The sequence below is a fragment of the Rana temporaria genome, chromosome 5 (genome assembly GCF_905171775.1).
Source record: "Rana temporaria chromosome 5, aRanTem1.1, whole genome shotgun sequence".
Classification (NCBI taxonomy): Eukaryota; Metazoa; Chordata; class Amphibia; order Anura; family Ranidae; genus Rana; species Rana temporaria.
In genome coordinates, this window is record NC_053493.1 from 360,421,629 (window position 1) to 360,429,421 (window position 7,793).

The 7,793-nt window shown below is 46.9% G+C and overlaps 1 pseudogene; it reads left to right on the forward strand.

Moving 5' to 3' along the window:
* Positions 1-5,271: 5,271 nt before the first annotated feature.
* LOC120942171 lies at positions 5,272-5,424 on the forward strand (annotated as a pseudogene).
* Positions 5,425-7,793: the final 2,369 nt, after the last annotated feature.

Genomic DNA, 7,793 nt, shown 5'->3' on the forward strand with positions numbered 1-7,793 from the left:
CTTCCTCTTTGGCTGAGACAGCAGTGAAGCGCCATTGGCTTCTGCTGCTGTCAATCAAAGTCAGTGAGCCAATGAAGAGAGAGAGGGGGCGCAGCTCCGTGTTTGAATGGATACATGGAGCTGTGACTCAGCTTGTCTGCCCCCCCCATATCAAACTGCTTGCTGTGGGGGCACTCAACAGGAGGGAGGGGCCAGGAGCATCGAGGAGGGACCTGAGAAGAGGAGGATCGGGGCTGCTCTGTGCAAAAAATAAGAGACTTTAGTATCACTTTAAAGCAGAGCTCCACCCAAAATGTGAAACTTTGCTTGTTTGCACCCTCTCGCCCTCCACTGCCACACTTGGCACTTTTTGGGGGGAAGTGGGTACAGTAATCTGAGCCAGAAGTTCGGCCCCCTCCTCCTTCCCCCTCAATCTTCTGTGATACATCACAGTCCCAGAAGACTACAGGGGCCATTCACAAGGTGCAGCGTGATTCGCACAGTCACAGTAGGAAGCTGGCTGTGAAGCTTCAAGGACTCGGAGCGTGGAGGACAGTGCAGAGACAGATAAGTGCCGGGCGGGGGGGGCACACTGGCAGCATTTGATGGGGCACAGTAGTGGCAATTGAGGGGGCACACTGGCGGCAATTGATGGGCACACTGGCAGCAATTGATGGGCACACTGGCGGCAATTGATGGGCACACTGGCGGCAATTGATGGGCACACTGGCAGCAATTGATGGGTACAGTAGCTGTGTTTGATGGCACAGTGGTGGCAATTTATGGGTACAGTGGCTGTGTTTGATGGGCACAGTGGCTGCTCTTGATGGGGTTTTTTTTTCAGTTTGTTTATGCCCCCCAAAAATTTTGAGCACCAGCCGCCACTGACGTCATTTCATTTTATGGGTGCAATATATTTTCTATCAGGACAATTATGTTAATTTCCCTGCTCTATATTAAAACCATTTGCAGCGCACTTACCTAGAGACATCAATTCTGATAGATCTCGGCTTTCTTTAATTACATATGATTGCTTCGTACATTTTCTCTTTGTTCACCCAGGAAGCTCACAACAGAGATTGCTCCCTAATTTATTTTCTTTTTATCACCAAAGGAGGATAATTATTTAATTCCTCCAAGACAGCAAATTGTTTTGCAAGGACTCATTACTTATTAAACTTTAATCTCTTTCCTCTGGGTTTCTGCTTTGAGTAAAGTGACAGTATATGAGAGATCGATGTCAAGGACGTTCCGCCATGACCGGCCGCCATTGCCTACAGTGAGGAAACTCAACATGCTGTTTCCATATCTGTTCTCTGGCTCCATGACATGCTCTGTCAGTCTTCTTTATTTATTTAAGATCATTCATAGAGGACAGCTCAGCTCCCAGGAGCTCATAACTCTGCTGTCTTCCCCTTTGTCATGTATATATCCCCATCACCTTTCTCCTATGTCAGATCTGACACAGAAATCACTGTCTACAACAATCTAAGCTCCCTGCCCCATTGCATTGTGGTAATCTGAATATGCAATCTCATCACACATTCACGCCACGCTATATTCATATAAAGTTGACCTAACATCAAATATATTTTTTCATCTCAAGTGTGTGCATTGTAAGTAATGTGCAGGGTATGTATTTATAAAAAAAAAATGCAGCGCTATATATTCTGTGAAACTACATGCACTTCTGTTCTGTTTTTAACGAGAACAAATCGATTGTTATTAGGCTTTTTTCTCTCCAGGTTGAATGTTTTTCGGAGTGAGTGAGTTAGGAAAATACTGCATTATGGGCACTAGATGGAGCTGAGGATATTTAGGGGTAGATCCACGTACATCAGCGCATTAATCCGCCGGGCGTAGCGTATCTAAGATACACTACGCCGCCGTAACTTTTTTTTTCAAATCCACAAAGAATACGCGCCGTAAGTTACGACGGCGTAGTCTATCTTTGGCGGCGTAATGGCGCGGCATTCAAATCTCTGTGATGGGGGCGTGTTTTATGTAAATACGTCGTGACCCGACGTAAACGACTTTTTTTTTAACTGCGCATGCGCCGTCCGTGGGGGTATCCCAGTGCGCATGCTCGAAATGAAATCGGAACAAGCCAATGTTCTGAGACGGTGACGTCATTCTATGCAAATCCCTATTCGCAAACGACTTACGTAAACGACGTAAAAAATTAAAAATGCGAGGCGGGAATGACGGGGAATACTTAACATTGAGTACGCCTCATAATAGCAGGTTTAACTATACGCCGGAAAAAGCCGAACGCAAACGACGTAAAAAAATGCGCCGGCCGGACGTACGTTCGTGGATCACCGTAACTAGCTAATTTGCATACTCCGCGCGGAATTCGACAGAAACGCCACCTAGCGGCCGCCGAAAAATTAAGACGTACGCCTGTCGGATCCATCCGAGATGCCGTCGTATCTTGTTTTGTAGATACAAAACAAAGATACGACACGCAAAATTTGAAATTACGCGGCGTATCAAGAGATACACCGGCGTAATTCTTCTGTGGATCTGGCCCTTAATTCCTATGATCGTCAACTCCATCTAGTAGCCAGAATGCTGTATTTTCCTGATTCAGGCTCGGTTCACACTCGGTTCACACTGGAACAGTCTGAGGATTGCACAGGAGCGCTGTGCGTCCCCATTCTCCGTTTTTTGCCTGAATCTTTGCCTGAATTCGGCCCTGAAAGGGAGTCAAAGACGCACAGTGCAGTGCGCTCCACAGCCGCAACGGAGATATGTGAACTGGCTCCATAGAGAACCGGACACATTCTCCTGATATGCGAATCTAATTCGCATAGGTGTGAACCCAGCCTTAGTCTGTGAAGAACATTCATCCTGGAGAGAAAATAGCATAACAACATTTAAATTTGTCCTCATTCACACAGAAATAATGTATGTAATGCTACCCCCACACTATTCTAGCCCCTCTGACATACCAGGTTAAGCGTAAAAGCAACTAAACACAGTGAAGTGCAATAAATAATTCCTGTCACCCAATAGTGCTACCATCTTAAAAGCAAGCACCAAACCAGTTAGCAAGAGTAAGCTTCATGTATCATGTATTATTACTCGGTAAGGTTGATAGCCAAGCAAGTGCAAACAGATCGGCAATTTTGGTAAAACATTTCTGCTTACAGGATGGTTAATAATAAAAAGCTAAGTAAAAATAACATGTAATGCCCAGGCTAGCATAGCAGTAGCAGCAATACCTGAAATGCAACAGTGGGCAGTAATGAGCTTTGAACTATAAATACGGCAGCTACACGCCCAGTGTACACTAATGGTGATGGGGGGGGGGGGGGGGGATCTAGGACTTAACCGACTGGGCAGGCACAGTCAGAGCTTAATAAAAAAAAGGAAAGGAAAAAAAAGGAAATGGGGGAATTGAGGGAAACTTGTAGGATGAACAAAAGGGGCAGTCCTTAAGGTTAATCTTCTGCCAGCTAACGTTGGGGCCCTTCAATTGAACGTTGGTACACTTATGTAAATTCTGGTAAGTCTGCGTGCAGTAAAATGGTGAAAGGTGCAATTCGGTTCCATGCACAGTAAAGTAAAAGTGGGACAAAGGTAGAAATGATGCAGTATGACCACAGCTCAGAGTTGGTAAATGTGTGGTAAAGGTTCAATGGTAACGCAGTACAGAATTTCTGTAAAGAGATGCAGGCTGTGTGCTCTAAGTGTCCTGCTCTCAGCAACATGATTCCTGCTAACAGTGTACAAATGGCCCAGTGGCTCTCTCACCAGCTCCTGGAGGTAGCGATAGGCTCTCGTGATGGAAGGGGGCCCCCTTGGCCTGGTTTTAGTGCCTCAGCAATCATATCAGCTGGAGTGAGGAATCTGAGAAATGCTCTGGTGCTGCTGGTCAAATCAAGTCAGCATTTACCCACAGTAATTTATCTGCTGTTTATTGCTTTTCAAAGAGTGGTAGAGCCATTGGTCGCCAGCGTTAAAACATTATGCATGTCACTTCCTGACTCAGGGGTTTTGGGAAAAGATCCTGGAAGGAGGAAGTGGAGAGAGAGAAGGTCTCAGACACATGTCATGTTCCTGCTACTAATAACAGATCAGAAGAGACGATTATGCAAATATTTGCATGTTTATTGTTTAACCTCAGCTACCCATAGCTTCATGGGTGTATTGCTTGACAAATACAGTATCTGTACTATTACTATCTCACATGCACAATGCCAGAACTAGGACTGCGTTCCAGACTGGTTGGGTAACAGATGATAGGTCTTTGCATCATCACAGATCTTGTCTTCAGGTCTCCTACACAAAGAGAAACACTGCATCATCCTCAGGGGCTCTTATAATGGGACTTTGCTGCATCATTCATCTGGAAGTACTGTATCTCTATAAATAACTAGATAAACCCATGTTTATGTACATAATTCCACCAGGACTCCTATCGTGCCCTTTGCTGACCCAAAAAAGAGAAAAGAAAAAAAATGCTCCCGCCATCCACCTAGTGACGTCATCTGGTGGCACCGCCCCCACTTGTGATGTCATAGACCAGTGTATGCTATGGACTGGGGGGGGCGCCATTTTTTTTAAACTATTTTTACCAGCAATTTTTTTTTTATTATTCAACTGTCTGCGGGGAAGCTTATTGACAGCTGATGACTCATTGGCTTCCTGACCCCGCTCCTTAAAAAGCAGCTTTTACTACACCCTGATTGGGTAAAGCTTTGCCCAATCAGGGCGCAGAATGCACTGTGCAGTGCAGGACATTTGGGTGTTCCCCAAACAGGTTGAACAGCCAATGTTCGGCCCAAGCATGAGTTCGCCCAACTCTACTTATAACCCTCATCTCCATAACATAGGGGGGATGTTCTGTAGTCCAAACAATGTAACAGAAAAGATTATGCAGCACAGGCAGAGAGGCAAAGATCACAGGAAGTTATTCATTTATAAGATTTCTGGAAATATTGGCCAGTGTTATATTTTATTTGTCAAACGGGTAAAACAAACTTGCTTTCAATGGTAAATTTAAAGCAGTAATAATCCCCAAACTAATATTGTATTATATTGCATGTAGCGCACCCCCTAAGGCAGTGATGGCGAACCTTGGCACCCCAGATGTTTTGGAACTACATTTCCCATAATGCTCATGCACTCTTAAGTGTAGGTGAGCATCATGGGAAATGTAGTTCCAAAACATCTGGGGTGTCAAGGTTCGCCATCACTGCCCTAAGGGATCGGGATCCCCCACCCTGCATAGCCGGGCACACCAAATTTCCACACCGAGTCAGAGTGACTTTTTTTTGCGGGATATAACTTACCTGGCAGGGGAGACACCATGATTATGAAGGTGGTTCTCCCAGGGCAAGGCATGGCTATTGCACACTCTAGGCCGTGCTGATCGTGGTTGTCTTCCCTGCCGCTTCTCTGCCTTTTGGCTGGGACTGGGTTTGGTATCTGTCCTTATCAGTTGTCAGCGGAGCGCTGAAGCACCTCCTACATGGGGAGGGTGGATGCAATCCAATGACGTCATTGCACCTGGAAGGATGGTTTCAGCAGGGACTACGCTGTGCTGCCCGACAGAATACTGGGGGCCGGCCCATGGTTGAGTCTGAGCCATCTGGAAGGGTGCTCCTGGTGAGGATGGGTGCTGTGCTCGGTCTTGGTCTTTTTGCCGAGTTCTAGTCTGGCCTTCTGCCCGCCGGGTTGGCTGGCAGGGGTGGAGGGCTGCACTGGCCGGTCGGGGGGTCGGATATGGAACGAAAAGCCTATGGTGCATGTGCCCCTGGAGTGGCAGTCCAGGGGTATCTGAAGATCACTGTGTGTGAGGGACACATTGATTTAAGATACCACGGTCACTGCACCAGATACACGCTTTTTTTAGCACCTGCCTCCTGGGCCGGGCCTTTTGGCTAGGACCGGAGGAATTTTTTATTCCTGGCCGGAGGGCCTGGTCATTGTTTCACCACAATGGCCACTTCTTTCACTCTCCTCTCCACTATCCCTTCCCCCACTTTATTTTATTTAAGCCTGTGTTTGTCACTTTTTTGTCTTTTTTTGTTGTGCATGTTTTGTCACTGTGTGATTAGTAGGGTGCGGGTCCTCGGGCCAGCCCTGAACGTCTTGGGAGTGGGTGGACATGGCCTTCTGGCTTAGTTCGCCTGCTCTCATGGGGTCTCCCTTCGGGGGAGCCCCACCTAGTACTGGGAGGGTTCTGTTTCGGCAGTCCCTCCGAGGAAGTTGGGTCCGTGTCGGCTTCGGTTGCTCGGACCACAGTACCTCAGTCCCCGTCTGGAGCCTAACGCCCCGGGGGATCAGGGTTTGGGTCCCTCTTCACAGGAGGACCACTTGACGTTGCACCCGTCTGCACGTTTTTGTGAACACTCTTTATGTGTGTGCACATTTTTTCTGCACCGGGTGGAGTTTTTTGGGTGTGTTCACACGCCATAGGCTTTTCAAAAAAAAAAATAACTTGGATAGGGATGGAAGGTTATGGGATGCCCAATTGACTTCAAACAAACTTTAGGGGAAACTCTTTCTATATACAATCCTATATACAGATCTTCTAATTTCTCCAGCACACTCTTGCTTGCAGAACCCAGCTATGTCACCCTGTAGTAATTTTGTAGCGAAAGCCCATTACAGGCAGGGACTGCAACCCCTACACTTGAGAGCAGATAGGGTGACACAGCTCACACTTTCCCAGCACTTCTCCAGATGACTCTCGCCAGCCCACCCGGCTGACATTCAGGAGATCTCCCAGACATGATGACCTGCTCCTACTGTCCTCTCTCTTGCTTTCGTGCCTCCAGGAAGGGTTTACTTTGTGTTCTGTAGGGGGAATCTTCCAGAACCCCACCCCAAACTAGGGGCACACTCAAGTGCTCCCAACAGCCTCCTCAGCACTCCATCTCCATCTTCCACCTGACTGTTCTGCTGGCATGACTCAAACCTATTTATGAGTTGAGCTGCCCCCTTCTAGACTCTTTTTGCTGGGGATTGGCCAGGGTTCTCATAAATATGCATGACAGTCCCTTCTAGCTTCCACCCAATACATATAGAACCTTCTCCAAGGTTCCAGAAAACAGAGGGAGGCATCAGAAGGGCTGTCAGATGAGTCATCCAGCCTCCCTGAGTCACTAAACCCTGACCCAGATTCAGCCCAGGTCTGGTTCTCAGTCAAGCCAATTTGCCTACACTAACAACTATGTACACCTAGAAGACTAGCTAGAGGGTGCTACATGCAGCTTATTAATCATTAGATGCAGTGGCTGCATCAGTTTTCTTTACTTTGGCATTTCTCCTCTGTTTTCACCTGGTGATCTGGCCAGTAACATACCTCCTGTATTAGGGAGATTCAAATCTGGAGGAACAAGAACAGGAGGCACAGCAGACAGCAGCGTTGTCAATCTGGGGGAGGGCAGTTTTAAATGTATTAGCAGATTTAGATACACCAACAGATTGAAGCCAATCTCCAGCTCACACTTTATAATCAGTTACAGCAAACTGTTTTTTTTTTCCTTTTTGGATAAAGGCTTTACCAGGGGCGGACTGACCATTTGGGCACTCGGGCACTGCCCAAAGGCCCCATGCCACTAAGGGCATCAGGGTTGCCAGCCTCAGTAAAACCAGGGACAGTATGTAAAAATTGTGTTTTTTTTAACATCTGTCCCTGAAATGTCCCTTACCGACATCCTTTTGGTCTAAAAATCCCAAGATTATAGCTGCCCCGCCTCTCCAGTACATTTTCAGTGTGTGTATGTGTATTCTGTGTGTATGTATACTGTGTGGCCCCATAATCTATTGCCTGGGGGGCCCATAATATCCTCTTGCCT